This window comes from Lissotriton vulgaris, chromosome 5 (genome assembly GCF_964263255.1).
Source record: "Lissotriton vulgaris chromosome 5, aLisVul1.2, whole genome shotgun sequence".
NCBI lineage: Eukaryota > Metazoa > Chordata > Amphibia > Caudata > Salamandridae > Lissotriton > Lissotriton vulgaris.
In genome coordinates, this window is record NC_141693.1 from 1,678,250,924 (window position 1) to 1,678,267,652 (window position 16,729).

At 44.7% G+C, this 16,729-nt stretch overlaps 1 protein-coding gene across 2 annotated transcripts in view; it reads right to left on the bottom strand.

Moving 5' to 3' along the window:
* MAP3K3 (mitogen-activated protein kinase kinase kinase 3) overlaps positions 1-16,729 on the bottom strand; it is a 1,347,292-nt gene that overhangs the window by 315,661 nt on the left and 1,014,902 nt on the right. The gene's annotated exons all lie outside the window — the stretch shown is intronic.

A 16,729-nucleotide genomic window follows, 5' to 3' on the forward strand; every position in this document is an offset into this window, starting at 1 on the left:
CGAGGAACCATGTTTTCTCACAGACACATGAGAGGAAGATGCAGCAGACGCCTGAGAGCCAGGTCTCGTGGGAGTGGAAGTAGTAGGAAGAGGTGAAGACACCGCAGGGGCCAAAGAAAGAGACAATTTCTTCTTCTTAATGAATGGAGAAGGCAACTCCTGCACACTACTACGTTTTGAAGCTGCTTGGGAACGACCAGAAATGAGACTTTCAGCATCAGAAAGTACATTATCCTTATCCTTAAGGTCTCTGAAGCCACAGGAGGAGTCTTTGTAGAAAAGGTTCTACAGAACTTACATTTACCCACATCATGGTCGGCGTAAAGACAGTAAATACACTTGCTGTGTGGATCTTCTGAATAAAGGCGTAGCATTCCACAAGAAGAGCAAGGTCGAAAAAGATTTCTTACTTGAAGACATGCTGAAAACACAGGAAAAACCCGAAGAAGTAGAGAAAACTGAGCAGAGCTCAGGGAGACTCCCTTTCACACGACGTGCGGTAGAAAATCTGAGGTACTGAGCTCTGAGGAGAAGGTTCTGGAGGGCTGCTGGCGCCTGATTGACTACAGTTTGGACCAACATAATGACAGGAATAGACTACAAGTGTCTTTTCTCTCTTCATGTATTCCTATGTGGAATTATGTCTAGGCAATTACTACCTTTTTTCTAATGGTATTTCATGGGTTATGTTTTTACATATACATATTATGAGTATGTTATTGCTATTTTATTTACCGTGGGACTCTCACTCCGACGACGGGGAATATTCAAGCATGTGAATCTATGAAAGACACCCTAATACTGGAGAAACATTCAGTTTGTTCCACCGTTACTGGAAGTTGAAACCTAGTAGCAGCACGCTGCATAAGGTTATGAAATCCACCAATATCTTCTGGAGGTGAGTCAGATGGCAGAGGAGTTGGTGGCGAAGGCATAGGGATAATGTACGAATCCCATGGATCCAAATGAGGATTTTCTTGTAGCTCACATTCTTCAACTTCCTCATCAGAGGAAGTGTCCTAATCCTGAGGAGGCTGAGAAGGTTGAGGCTCTATAATTGGAATAATTGGTACCGGAGCTTCAGGTGGAGGTAAAGGTTCTGGAACCGACACAGGTGGAGGTGGTGGAATGACCTGCTGCGGAGGAAACCGCTGCCTATAGTCAGCTAGCATGGCCTGCAAGTCCTGAATAAGGTTAGGAGGCAGATGGCTGGTATCCGAACAGCGAGAGTGCTTCTTGTATACTGTATGATGAGGAACAACAACGTCCTCTTGGTAGTAGTGCTAATTGTAGTCATCTTCATCTTCCTCTTCGTATTGACATTTGATATTTAATTCAGAAGGATGATGAGCTATTCCGAAGGGTCCTTCATCATCATCATCATCATAATCATCATCCTCCTCTTGGGTATATGTTTCTAGGAGGTGAGATGGAGTAAGAGGAGAAATATATGAACACTCATGTCTTTGAAATGATTTAAGCTGAAAACTCCATGATGAAATAGGCGTTGAATAAGCTGTAACCTCCACTAAAGCCTTAGTTGGAGCGGGTACCACCATTGTTAAAGGTACAGTCGTCGACGGGATCATTGTAGATGGAGTTACCGTCAATGGACTTTGTTATCATCGTCGACGGGATCGTCGTCACAGGACACACTGTATCGGGGCTCCAAATGGTGAAGAATTGTACAAGCTACCTAGAAGAATCAAATGGGGGCCGGTACCAATCATTAAGTTCAACGAATTGATAAATACATGGGCAGGCTGGCCATCGAGGGCTCATAACACGGGCGCAACAGAAGAATGGGACAGATTTGCCTGGAACTTAGCGTCCTTGCTTCTAGGAGATACAGCAAGCACAAACCAATGGCCTCCACCATATACACTTGGATTTATTCCGGCAATCAAAGAAAGCGCCAGACAACTAAATGCTAAACTAAAAGCATATTGGAAAAACGGCACAGCAACGGACAAAAAGCTACTAAAAGAAGCAGCAAAAAGTCATTTAAAGAAGGTGTGGGCCGCAAAACGGGAATATTCTGAGGAACAATGGCTGAAAATCTTTGATTTGCTGAGACCCTGTAAATCCCAAGAGTTTTGGAGCTATTTAAACACCTTAACTCAAGGAAAAAATCACAGAGAGAATTCCCTCGACGCACATACCTGGGTCGCCCACGTTAAAACTTTATACAAAGATGATCGAAGTAGACCTTACTTAAATAAAGCCCTCGCAGGAAGTGAAGAAATAGACACCATTGCCCACACAATGGCCGCTCCAGAAAAATCTTTAGTTTCTAAGATTCTAAAATAAATCAGACAAAACGGGGCACCGGGCCACAACGGCCTTCCTGGCTCCCTGTTCAAGACGAACATAGAATTCTGGTCTGAGAATTTGACCCAACTGTACACAGAATGCTCGTTCCTGGGGGACGTTCCAGACTCCTGAAGAGGGTCGCTTCTGCACCCAATACACAAGAAAGGGCCGAAATCCGACCCGACCAACTACTGTATGATCGCCCTGTTGGATATCGAGGGCAAGGCCTCCGCGAGTACCATTCTGGCGGAACTAGCAAGCTGGGCAAGTACAGAAGGTCTCCTGCCCCTCTTCCAAACAGGGTTCAGACCCGGGGCATCAACCGTGGATAACATAACAGCTCTTTCATACCTAGTCCATCAAGCACTGTCGCACAAAAGCCTTCCTCTCCTCGCTTGCTTCATAGATTACTCTGCAGGGTTCGACGGGGTAGACCGCGCATTTCTTTGGAAGAAGCTGGCACTTTGGAACATCAACCCAGCCCTGTTGAAAGCAATTCAGTCTCTGTACCAAAGAACGTGGGTCAGAATTAAACTTTCGAGCGACTCCGCTTCAGAGAAAATTGAAACGGACCATGGCCTAAAGCAAGGGTGCGTTCTAGCACCACTGCTGTTTAATCTATACACAGCAGACATGGACCAAGCCCTGATCGGAGCAGCTCTAGCTACACCAAGGATCGGGGGCACTAAAATACAGTTCATGCAATAATATGCCGACGACTTGGTACTTTTGGATCATACCAAAATAGGCCTACAAAAGGCACTGTCGGCCCTGGCAATTTATAATGATAAAAACAGGTTGGTGGCCAATCCATCTAAATCAAAAATTGTAATCTTTGGGCACTATCATAAAAAAAAAACTAGCAAAATGGAGTCTTGATCACTTGACTCTGGAATGCACTCAGCAATATAAATACTTGGGCGTCTGGTTCCTTGTATCGGGCACCCTGGAGCTCATTTAAGGAAAATTCAAAGCAAAGGGAAAGCCATTTTCTACGCCCTCTGCAAACTACAAGCCACCCTACACAGTCCTACAACGATGGCCATCGGAAGAGTTTTAAGGGCAAAACTAATGCCAGCCCTTAACTACGCCCAACAAGCGTTTCCTGGAAAATTAATCAAGGACCTGGAAAAAATCAATTGTAGCGCATATAAGAGATTATTCCACTTACCCGCGTGCACCAGAAATACTCTTGTGCGACTAGAATTTTCTTTGAACCAACAAAAGCTGGAAGAGATGGCTGCCCTGAGTAAATACTTTTACCTTACTACAGCGGCACATGAGAAAACAATGAAGGCAGTTCTAAAAAACATCTTTCTGGAAACACTGAACACTTGGTCAGCGACCCTTGCCGCGGCCACTGATCTCCTTAATTGAGCCACAGAGAACTGGGACCCTGAGCTAATTAATTACTCTGGCATCAAAAGCACAATCACAAAACAAGTCCACATTTGCTCTTGTGCCTCGGATTTGGAATCATTGGCAAAAAGAGGCCTACACGAGTCCCAAAGTCTCCCACACACAGCGTATAACTCTAAACACCACCTTACGCAGGCAGTGGGCCGCACAGCCTTACACAGGATCTTAGCATACAGATTACGTTCCCTGCCACTCAAAGAATTATACATCACCAAGCCGATAGGATCAGCAATCAAGGAATACAGGCTCTGTGAATACAAACGCAAGTCTTTGGCTCACCTCCTATTTTGCTGCCCCTCGCAGCCTTTATCTTAGGCCCATCATTCTACAACAGGGGACGCGCACTGCAAAGGAGGCAGTTCATCAACTATACACACTGAACACAGTAAAACAGATGGCCACGTTTGGCAAATTCATCCAACAGAATGAAGCTGATGGCCATCTCGGGCTAAATGACCAGAGACTTAGATAACGCACGTTGGGCCGTAAGGCTATGGACATCACTCCTCTCAGCCCCCAAGTATTCAGATCTTAATCACACAGACTTTCCTTTAATATGACAATTTTTTCTTTTAACTTTTGTACCTTGTTTTTAATGTAATGGTTTTGAGTAACCAAACAATAAATTAATTCATTCATTCATTCGTCGACGGGCTCGACATAGACGGGAGCATCGTCTACGGGCTCGACATCGACGGGACCATCGTCGACCAGCTTGGGATCTTCGCAGACGGGACAGTCGTAGACGGCACAATAGATAGCTTATTCTTCGTCGACGGCGGACTTTCGTCGACGGCGGAAGCTTCGTCGACGGTACCTTCGTCAACGAATGTTTAGATGACGACTTAGCCGATGAGGCCTTAGTCGACGATTTTCTTAGTCACAATGGAATTCCTCACCGACAGTATAGGAGAAGTAATAGAAGTAGTAGAAATCGTCGCAGTCGACGAAGGAGCTGAAGACGTGACAGAAATCATAGACGATTAAAGTAAAGCCAAAGATTTTGAGGTTTTACTCACTGTTTTGGAAGATTCCTTTCTTGAGTCCCTGAGAGCTGTAATCTGTGGAGACTGCATAGGCCCCAAGGAAGTAGAGGGAGACCTCTGCAAAGGGCCAGAGTGGGAGGATTTATGATATTTTCTCCCCTCACTTGAAGAACTGTCCTGAGATCTAGCTCTCTTGCTGGAAGTCGAGGCTCTGCCATCATCATCGGCCTAAGACGAAGATTTAGGCCACAACAGGACTCTTGCCTCCCTATCCCTTAGGGTCTTAGAAGGGAAGGTACGGCAAATCTTACAATCTTTTGCCTCATGCTTAGGGTAGAGGCAGTAAATGCAGTCCTTATTTTGATCATCAACATGGACTCTCTTTATGTCACAGGGTTTGAACAAGGCCTTCCTGTCAGACCTCTTGAAGGATAAACTGAGTAGAACTCAGGGAGACTCCCTTCCACACGACGTGCGGTGAAAGCCTGAGGAGAACTGGCTCTGCAGAGAGTGTTCTAGAGGGTGCTGATAGCGGATTGGTTGGGACAAAGACTTTGGTCTTTTTAGCATAATGATGTAGATAGGCTACTAGGATCTAGGCCTCAGGCCTTTTTTCTTTAGGGCCTACTACTATCATTTATCTTTGGCACTGCTTTTTTATTTACTGCGGGACTCCCGCCTCGGCGATAGGGAATGATTCAGGCATGTGAATCTATGAAAGATACCCCAATACTGGATAAACAGTGTGCCAAAAATGGAATCATCTTGTAACAACAAGTACAGAGTGAAAGAAGTTTAGTAGTATGCAAGGAGGAGATATTGAAGACCACATAGCCTTCAGTACGCAGAGAGGGAAGGATGGCTAAGCCGATAAAGTATCTGTGGCTAGATCCAGTCTCTACCAGATAAGGCATTACCGAAAATAAGTAACTTGTTCATCTGATAGTCATACCGTCGCAGATTCCTCATCTTAGAATCAGATCACCAAGCAATACCTTCCTCAGAGGAGGGGCTGCAAACTGACCTTCCCAAAGATCCCCCAAACACTATCTTTGATTGTCTGGTCCTGTCTATCCCTGATCCCCCAAACACTATCTTTGATTGTCTGGTCCTGTCTATCTTGTGATGTAGCGCTAAACGCCATATCCTCTGTGCTAGGCGTGATAGCTGAAGAGAGTGTCCCCCCGCCTGTCCGTCGGACCAGGACAACCTTGTTCTGTGGGTGAGTTATGAATGCTTTCAATGCTAGGTTAACCGCTTGAAGCCCGACGTAGTTGATATGGAGACTCTGGTGATGTATATTCCAGGTCCCCTGTATAGTTAGATATTGCAGATGAGCTCCTCGACCTGTAAGCAAGGCATCCACTTTAAGAATGACTTAAGGAACAGGTTCGAGAAACGGCCGGCCCTTGGATATATTTTGTAAGTTCCACCAATGCAGTGAGTGATGTCTGTGGCTGTGTATCAACACTAGATCTTGAAGGTGGCCCTGTGACTAATTCTATTCCCTTGAGAGGCATTCTTGCTGTGGTCTCATATACAGTGTGGCTTTTGGAACTATGGCGATGCATGACGCCAGTATTCCTAGCAGTCTTAGCACTGTTTTGACTTGAATATGTATTCCTATTTGAAACTGTTGTGCTAAGGACAGACTATTTTGAATTCTGACTAAATTTGGAGTTTCTAGCACAAGCTGTGTGCTGAGAACGGCACCTAGATAGGGCTGTATTTGTGCTGTTGTAAATGGGATTTTTGCAGATTGACTGTGAACCCTAACTGGTGTAGAAGAGTTAGGGTCTGAAAAGTATAATGACTACATAGTTTTAAACTGTTTGCTTTTAGAAACCAATGGTCTAGATAAGGGAAGAAATGAATGTTTTCCCTTCGTAGATGCATTTCTACCACTGATAGACATTTTGTGAATACCATTGGAGCTGTGGTTACTCCGAAAGGAAGTACTCTGAACAGATAATGTTTGCCTTGAAAAAGAAAACATAGGTACTTGCGATGCTTTGGGTGAATGGGTATATGAAAGTAGGCATCCTTGAGGTCTAATGTGGCCATGAAATCGCCATGATGAAGTAGAAGTATAAACTCCTGAAGGCTGACCATGTGAAAGTGTTCTGACAGAATGTATTGATTTAATACTCTGAGGTCTAAAATGGGTCTGAGTGAGATGTCCTTTTTGGGAATAAGGAAGTATAGGGAATATACTCCTGTTCCCTGTTGTTGTATTGGAACTGGTTCTATTGCTCCTTTTGATAAAAGAGCTACGATCTGTTGTTTTAGCAGAGGTTGGTGCTGAACAGAGAGGTTGTGATTGGGAGGAGGAATGTTTGAAAGAGTGGTGATGAGCTCCAGACAATAACCATGTTCTTCCATTGTGTCAGAAAAAATGCTGACGCCCCCCTACAGGTGTCAAATGTTGGGGGAGAACATAACTGAAGTCATTGTTTGGTATTGGTGTTACTGTCTGTGCGTGTGGAATTTCCACGACCACAGCTTTTGAAATAATTTCCTCTATAGGATCCTCTGTAAAACCCCCTTTATGGTGAGGATTGGGTTTAGCTCTTGTATAACGCTGCTGATGTGTTAGTAGTGGCAGATCTAGAGCCCTATCTAAATGATGGGCAGATATAGGAATCACAAACTGTTGTACTTTGAAGACCACCCTCTCCCCCCACTGATTTTACCACATCTGTTTTTTTTTTTTGGAGGGTTGTCAACTTGTGGCCCAATAAGGTGTTGTTTGTGAAATGGTAAATTTAGCACCGCCTGCTGAACCTCTGCTTTGAAACCAGAAGCCAAGCATGTCTACAAAGTAAAATACTTGTATTGATACTTCTAGCAGCAGTATTTGCTGCATCAAGAGCACATTTAATGAAATTATGAGAAATTAGTTTGCCTTCCTTAACTAATTCCGGTCTTCTTTTTCTAAATTCTTGTTGGAGATGTTGGAAGTGACTTTTTATGTTTTAGATCAGGGGGAAGAGGTACTAACGATCCAACGTTCTTGGAAGGATTCTACCATTTCTAAATCATGTTACTGTTCAGATTCAGATCCTTTTTGGGATGCAGATGCCTCCTCATCTTGATCTTGATCGTGTTGTAGACTGAAGATATCTGGCGTGTCATCGATATTCCTGCACTGCATCTCGAGTTGGCGCGCACGTCCGTCGCAAAGAGTTTTGTTCCAACTGAACAATTTACACGCTTTACAAGTGTCTTCTCGATGATCGGGCCAGAGGCATAGGAGACAGACCAAATGGGGATATTTGGAGCAGCACTATGGACAGAAAAGGAACGAAGAATGGCCCATTAACGCCTCAATTCATTGGTGAGTTGACAGAGTGAAAACTGTAGAGTTGGGTGTGGCCCATAGGCCTCAGAGGTTATTTGACGATCCCGACCTGTTGAAGATATTTGAGACATAGTATAAACACCCGATCAAAACAATATAGTTGAATGTCGATACCTAGCTAATGGAATGGGGACTGAAAAAAAAACGATCTCGAACCGGAGCAAGAGGGAGGACATCTGAACACGTTGTCGGAAAAAAGCAATCTAAAGATGGAGTCAATGCCCAGCACATTGTTATGAAGGGAGGAGTCACTTAGCCTGGTGACTCAAAATACATTTTTTGAAGAAAAACAACTTGCACTCATCTGAGCACAACACCAGATGGCGGGCTTTTGCAAAACATGTGTTACTACAGCCATACATGCCTTGTACATAATGAATACATCCTCCAAGAATGGGCAAATGGGACCTTTCCCACAAAAATAGGGGGGGGAAGGACACCACGGATGTGGGATTCAGGCAAGGAGCGACGGGAAAGAAAGGGAAACCCAGCCTCTATTGAAATAAGGATGCCTGACAAGGATCCAGTCAAGGGGACCAGTGTCCCAGGTGCAGAGAACTGAAAAGAACAGCAACACAACAGGAACAATGGCAGATATGTATAAAACAGATACCATAATAACAGCATCAGGAGCAAGATAAGGCAGAAAAAGGGGACCCACACAAGAAGACAATGCCCAGGCGTAATCTGAAAGAAAACGCTAAAAAGACGCCGATACCACAAGGACAGTAGGGTGGAGGTGTGGAACACAGGCCTGAACCAATAGGAATACAAATATGAGCCATCCATGCATTCCATAGAGTAAAACAGAGCAAAGAGATGGGCCACACCAAAGAGGGTCACAGATGGGAACTAAAGTAAATCAGGCCAAAGAAGTTGCCTGCCTGTAGTACCAGCATGGATATAAGGGAAGAGAAAAGATGAAGATGAAGTCCCTTCAAGGGGAACTAAGTGCATAGGTAGCTCACTAAAATGCCTCCAAGGCATACAAAATAAGTTACTTGAGAGCGAGCAATAGGGCTATAGTGCATCCGTACAACATAAATAGAATACATGTCACAGAGTAACTACTCGGGTATGACAATTCAAACGGCAAAAAGAAGCCATAGAACAGACACCTAGGAGACCGCAAAGCAAGATATGTTCCAGATAGCTGGAAATTAAACCATTCACTGACAGCATAAAGGAGATGAAAAGTAGAGGGATGTCTAAAGAGACAGAAGGGATACTCCGGGACCGGGCGATGCCTGTGAGAAATATAGTGATCCACAGGGAGCCATGTTTCAGGTTTAGCCCAACCACCCTTCAGGATATCGAAAAGACAGTAACTATAATGAAGTACAGGCTCAACGTTAGACTGGGCAGGGTGTAGAACATCAATTAAGGGGTCCGTTGACAATTCCACTGAAGGAAGGTGTAAATACAGGGCAACCGAAACTCGATTCAGCATTCCTGTCAGTGCAGAACTCACCTCTGTAGCCAAACTAGGAGGCGGCTGGCAAAGATTTGAAGCCACCGGCGATACCTAAGTCAAGTAACCAGCTAGATTGCATAGGGGGATGGGACTGTCACCTAAATTGGAGGGGGACACAACACCACATGTAGTACTTCTACAACCATAGTCCTCGGACAGAAAAACCAGAGGGGGGGAAAGTCTGAGATGGTCGGCTTCATCTGTGCCGCATCCGACACCGTAACTGAAGTCAGTTGATGCCGAGAAGGTGACACCTCTACATCAGAAGGAGTGTCAACGGCACCACTACGGGAGCCGGAAACCAACAGCTCGATGCCGACAACAGAGTTGGCAGACCAGAAACAGGAGCCAAAGGTGGAAGCCACGATAGGCTGTGCATGGGTGCCGACAAAAGAGGCCAACCTTAAGCCGAGGGATAACCCACCAGCAGAGTCACAAGTATGACCTCATGAACATACGTGGGGTCCAAGGGTGCTCCTGAGGGAGGTGACGACCCAAGAACAGAATGAAGTGTTTGAGAATATTGTCTCATCTGGGTCAAAGATGCCCAATATACTGTTAAGTAAAACAAGAGGTTTTCCCACTGGGAAGTATTATAACCTGTTACTAGATCAGGATTCAAACTCACAACCATAAATCACAACATTCATTTTGTGGAACTAAAACACTTACCAAGAAGGAACATATACAAACAAAATTATAAAAAAGTTTCAATTTATTAAAAGGATATTGGTTACAAAATTTATCGACAAAATTTATCATTTAAAAACATATAAAAGACAAAAATACCTCAAAGCTATACAGTTAATAAAAATACAATCAGAGCCACCTAACGTGGACGTGGAGAAATTTAGGAAAGACACTACTATCTGTCTTATTCATTTCATTTCAGACATCTAGTTTGTCAACAATGGAAGGAATGTTTTTCCTTTAAACCAAAATTGTTGTTGGCAACGCTGAATATGAATTAAAGTTATAGCGTCGACGCGTTTCGGAAGCTTCAACTTGATGACGGCTTCCTTCCTCAGGACCAATTTATACTTTTATTCTCCACAACGTGAACGAGTTACTCCAGAGTGGTTCTGTTGCTCGTAGAAAGCTACCCACGGTATAGTTCCTTATAGCTTGTGAAGTCATGTTTGGATACTCTCAAAACACAAGCGGTGATCTATCAGACGCCCTCGAAGAGCAGGTCCGGGGAAACTCGACGTGTGCGTTCAACAGCCACGTGCTAAAATACCCGACTGCCAAACAGATTCCCCCGTTACAGAGATGAAAACGGTTTGTTAGCCTCGAGTAAAACTACCCGGCTGTATAACAGAATCCCGCCCACGGAAACAAGATCTATCCTTTTAGTAATATACGTTCTCAAACGGAGGGAAACCGCCAAGTCAAATACGCGGGTTGGTACAGATAAAAAGAGGTTGTGCCGGTTCTGTCCTGGAATTACTCTCCGAACAGAGAAGTTGCTAATTAAAAAGCATTTGAAAAGAAATTTAAGATCGGAATATAAAATGTTTGATGACTTCACAAGCTATAAGGAACTATACCGTGGGTAGCTTTCTACGAGCAACAGAACCACTCTGGAGTAACTCGTTCACGTTGTGGAGAATAAAAGTATAAATTGGTCCTGAGGAAGGAAGCCGTCATCAAGTTGAAGCTTCCGAAACGCGTCGACGCTATAACTTTAATTCATATTCAGCGTTGCCAACAACAATTTTGGTTTAAAGGAAAAACATTCCTTCCATTGTTGACAAACTAGATGTCTGAAATGAAATGAATAAGACAGATAGTAGTGTCTTTCCTAAATTTCTCCACGTCCACGTTAGGTGGCTCTGATTGTATTTTTATTAACTGTATAGCTTTGAGGTATTTTTGTCTTTTATATGTTTTTAAATGATAAATTTTGTCGATAAATTTTGTAACCAATATCCTTTTAATAAATTGAAACTTTTTTATAATTTTGTTTGTATATGTTCCTTCTTGGTAAGTGTTTTAGTTCCACAAAATGAATGTTGTGATTTATGGTTGTGAGTTTGAATCCTGATCTAGTAACAGGTTATAATACTTCCCAGTGGGAAAACCTCTTGTTTTACTTAACAGTATATTGGCGCTCCATTTCCCTCTGGGTAACTAAGAGCCCCTCTCTTCTTGTTTACATCAAAGATGCCCAAGCCCGGGATAGGTGGGGAGACGCAGGGCGTATGTTAAATTGCTTTTACATTTTCGAGTAAAGGATGTTGTCTAATGTAAAATGTTATGGTTTTAACTAACTGTACAATAAACAAAGTAATAATACTAATGCCTTGGCACTTCAACAGAAGAGCGGGGACAAGCGGTAGGTGATGAAGGCAGGAGGCATAGCAACTTCGACTGCGGTCACAGAGACTTACCCCCGGACATCAAAGGTGAATGATGCCTCCAGGAATTGCTCCTAGAGGGATGTGCAGACGGTCCCTAGAGCGCGTAGGGGGCCGAGGACGATGAGAAGAAGTTGATGACTGTGACATCTGTGCCGCTAGGAGCTTAATTTGATGTTCCCTGTACGGTCTCGGTCAGAGCTGGTAACAAACAGTTGCACTCGTCGGAGTTGAGGTGCTCAACCAGACACCAATTGCAACCGAATGAGGATCCGTGGCGGACATTTGTCGTGCACAAGACTCACAAGGCTTGAACTCCGAGGACATTGAAGAAGAAAGAAAAAGCCACACTGCTCCGATGAAAAAAATGTAAAGTAAGCCGAAAACAGCCAGAGAAACTGCAGTGCGGATCCACGTTGTTAGTACAGAAAAGAAGGAACTGACAACAGTGCATTGGGGTGGGCTTATATGGACTCTGTTGACGTAACATGTGAGAGACATCATTGCTGCTGAGGCACTCAACACCCTCTACTAACACTCAGAGGTACTACTGGAAAACATTTCCAGATCGAGACTGGCAAGGATTCTAAGATAAGGAATCTGCGGCTAGATGTCTCTATCAGATCAGGAGGACGCAATAGGGGTATACTAATCTCATTCAACACAAACTTCACTCTTTAAATATATGTGATTGGTATGTGAGGTAACATTTCAAAGAACAATACAGTTATGAACTAAAGATCTTAAAGTTCAAATAAAGTTTCAACTAAATAAAGAGCAAAAAAGTGAAAACTATAAACAGCAAAAATTGCAAAAAAGGTGAAAAGATAATAAATGCCTAACTGTTGATTTAGAAGTCAACCAGCAAGTTAAAACTTCCAGAAAACTCCTTAAGTCCACTTGTCAGATTATAAGGGAGTACAATGTGTAGCCTCTAAAACGTTTTCAAATTTTTATCTCCAAAATCCATTATGCCTCCAAACCTGAAGTAGGCAGCTGCTATATTTCAAATGCTAGAATTCAACAACAATATTCCTTCAGGAGAGACTTTGTTGACTCCATAAATTGTCTGCATTGAGCAAACAGGGAAGCATTATTCTAAAGAATATCAAGGTATGCCATAAAATTGCAAAGGACAAGTGAGTGCTAGATACTGAGAAAAATTGATTTTTTAATAATTAGGTTTTTGTATCTAGCCGGTGGAGTTGCTACTCTTCTTTAGAGGGATGAGGCAGAGCGTAAAAGGTAGGCAGGGTGATACTGGCCTAAAATTTAAGGGGTGATCACTTTCAGTAAGAAGGACACCAATGTCCAAAGGACGAGCTTGCCCGGTTAGAATAAAACGCTGTAGGAGGCTGGCTTAGTATATGGTGCACACATATTTAAGTGAAGCACCTTGCACTAATCCAGACAACCCTTATGGTGATTCTAGTGGTCTTAAACAACCATAGAAAGCTCTTTAAGTGGTAGCTGTGGAGAGCAGCCTTAGTTCAAAAGGAGTCTTAAGCAGCTTGTTTTACCAGATCTAATCATGTAGTGTAGATTAAATGAAAAAAGAACCACACAGTCTATTTATGAAAATGTGTCTATTGATTATGCAACACACACTAACACATTGGTATACCTCCTACCCGGAGATATCAACACAAAAACACACAATACTTCAGTTGCAAACAGGTAAGTAAGCACAATACACAGTGGGCTCCAGGGGGAGCTCAAACCATATTCTAAGAAAGTGGAAAGTGGAACTGCGACCCAAGTCAGGACTTGGAATTGGTGACTCAAAAGAGCTGGGTACGCAAGGAACCACCCAAGGTAAGTACCCAGGAGCCCCACTGAGGCTGTATGCAGAGTGGAAACACAGTTACATGCTCAAAAGAAGTCAAAGGGAATGCAGCAGTTGGACTTTTGAACGATAAGGCCCCTTCCCAGTGGACCCTGAAGAAACCCAGTGGAAGACAGAAGGTTGGAGAGTCAACCCCCCCCACCCCGTAGATAAACCAGGAACCAGGATACCTACACCAGGGAAGCTGGATGTATTGGTGCGAAGTGACATCGGAAACCGGCGTAGACCACAATGGAGGACTTCAGTAAAGATGCCGCTAGCAAAAACTGTGCAAGAATCCAATGGAATCCAAAGGTGGTTTCTTGAAAAGAAGAACCTGCAAGAAGAGGGGACAGAGTATATGCCACTCGGAAGTGACCAGGAGACAAGGAAGAGCAATGCCCATCGATGACGGGAGATGCAGCAGTGACGGCAGTGACCTTGTTGCTGAAGCCGTGAGGACCAGGACACTGTGGAAGAGCACAAGCTATTCACAAGTCGAGAACCAGGGGGTCGGTGTGCAGAAGGAGCACCAACAAGCCTTGGCAGCAGCAAAAGATGTGGAAAACAATAAGGAGCACTGTTGGCGAGTCCCTTGGACCTTGCTTATCCCAAGTGCAAGAGTTTCAGAGCAGGCAGAGAACAAGCAAGGGATCCAGCTGAAGCAAGAGAAGACCCTCGTGAGCACCCACAGGCCAAAGGCACAGGAGTCGCAAGAGGTCCGCGAGCAGCTCGCCAAAGATGAAATCCCAAGGTGCAGAGGATGCAGTGAGAATGAAGATCTTGGCAGGAAGAGATGCTGGAGGCTGGAGCTTCTTGTAGCCCGAAGATCTCTGGAGTGCAGTGCCAACAAGCTTTGGCAAACAGCAAGTCGGTGCGGTTCTGGCGGGCGATACTGGCCTCAAAATTGCAGAGGACAGGTCAGGTCTCATGGGAGCTGAAGACTCACGCTCTGTGTTGCTGAGCCTTTCGAGGTCCGTGGGACGTCAGGGGCAGCATACCGGTCAGCTTCGTTGCGGTGCCTGCAGATGCATGGGGGTGACTCCTCCATTCCAAAGGAGGGTCCTTGATGGCCACAGGTCTGTTAAAGATCCTGGAAAAAGCACAGACGACGAAGAAGACTTGCAGAATAGCGAGACCAGGAGCAGCTGGAGTCTTCATTCAGTCTCAGTTTCCGGCAAACTCCAAGAGTTCTGACGGTCAAAGAGTGACATGGTTTTATCATGAGTCTTCTCCCATGATGAATTTGAGGACCCACCCACAGGAAAATCCTTTTATACCCTAAGAAAGGGGTTAGGACGACTCATGGGTCCCTCCCTGGGGAGGGGTGGACAGAGGGGAGGATACTTCCATGTCCTTTGTCCAGTTTCGCACCAGAGCGAGAGCCAAGGGCTCCCAGAACTGGTTCTAACTACAGTACGCAAGGAAGGCACCAAATGTGCCCTTCAAAGCAGTATGGTGGCGTTGGTAAGAGCCCCTACCCCAGCCCAATACACTAAGTTCTGTCTGGATGGTGGTTACACCTTCCTGTGACAGGAAACCAATTGTTCTACCTTCCCCTGCTTGACCTCAGCTCAGAATCAGGAGGGCAGAATCGTGTCTGGGGTCGGTAGCAGTACCAGTTTGCTGGCAGACCCTTGAAGTCTGTTACCGGGAGTAATGGGGGCTTTTTGGAGGAGCCCTCCAGTACATGGAATCATACCTTCAACATCGATAACGGTGTTGGGGTATGATTCCAACATGTTTGACACCAAACATCCTCAGGTTCGAATATATAGTTAGCCACTGCGTATTGACACATAGCCACTATATGTATCAAAATGGCTGACTGCACTTATAACCCAGCTTCCTGCCTTCAGGATTGAAAGGCCTGCCTTAGGAGTGACTTATAGGGTTCAATTGTAGTGACCTCAGATATAAGAAAAACATATATCTGTCGTAAGTGGCGCTAGCACCAGCCTACACAGGCTGCAATGGCAGGCCTGTAGTAACAGTGAGTAGTCTCTCATGGGTGGCATAATATATGTTGCAGCCCATGGGAGACCCCTGGTGTACCCATGCCCTAGGTACCTTAGTACCATATAGAGGGTCCTGCATGGGTACACCAGGAGCCAATTGTGGAGGTACCAAAGTACTTGACAAATTTAGAGAGGAAGGACAGTGGCTGGGGTCCCAGCCAGACTTGTCAAAAAAACATACTAACACCACAAGAAGTGGGGGTAACCACGAAGGCAGATCCTACTTTCCTACACACATTGATAGCACTTGTAACTCGCTAACCCTCCTGGCAGATTTTATTGCCACAAGAAAGGCTATCTGGATAATAAGTAGTCTGATTGGACAGTTATGGTGCAGCTCAAAGGGAGCGCACATCAGATAGGCAAGGACCAGGTTGAGGTCCCACTGAGGCATAATGAAGCGGGTGGGGGAAAAATGCTGCAGAAACCTATGTACAATATTGGATTTGAAAAGAGGAGGCTGATCTGGAAAACACAGGAATGCTATTATGGCTGATAAATAATCCTTCAATGTGCCCAATGCCGAGCTATCCTGGGCTCAGAGTGAGAATAAACTAGAGCACCTGTAAAGGTTTTCTGCACACTGTGCCACAAACTTGCCCCAACGACGGGCGTATACCGTCTTGGTGGAGGGACGCCTGGCAGGCAAAATTACATTACAGACTTTGGGCGGAAAGTCAAAGGCTGTCACCTGTCACCCCTCAATCTCCAAGCATGAAGGCAGAGTGTTGAAATGTTCGGGTGCAGGACTCTTCCCTGCTGCTGTGACAGAAGATCCTCCAGAGGAAGCAGACTGATCAGAGGACTGACTGACATGCTCAACACCTCATGATACCAGACTCTCCGTGGCCAATCGGGAGCCACAAGAATGACTTAAGCCCGGTCATTCTGATCTTCTTGAGAACTCTGTGTCAGGGACTGTCCGGGACTATGTGGGGAACACAGTCAGGGACTTGGGCAAGGACTGGGAACT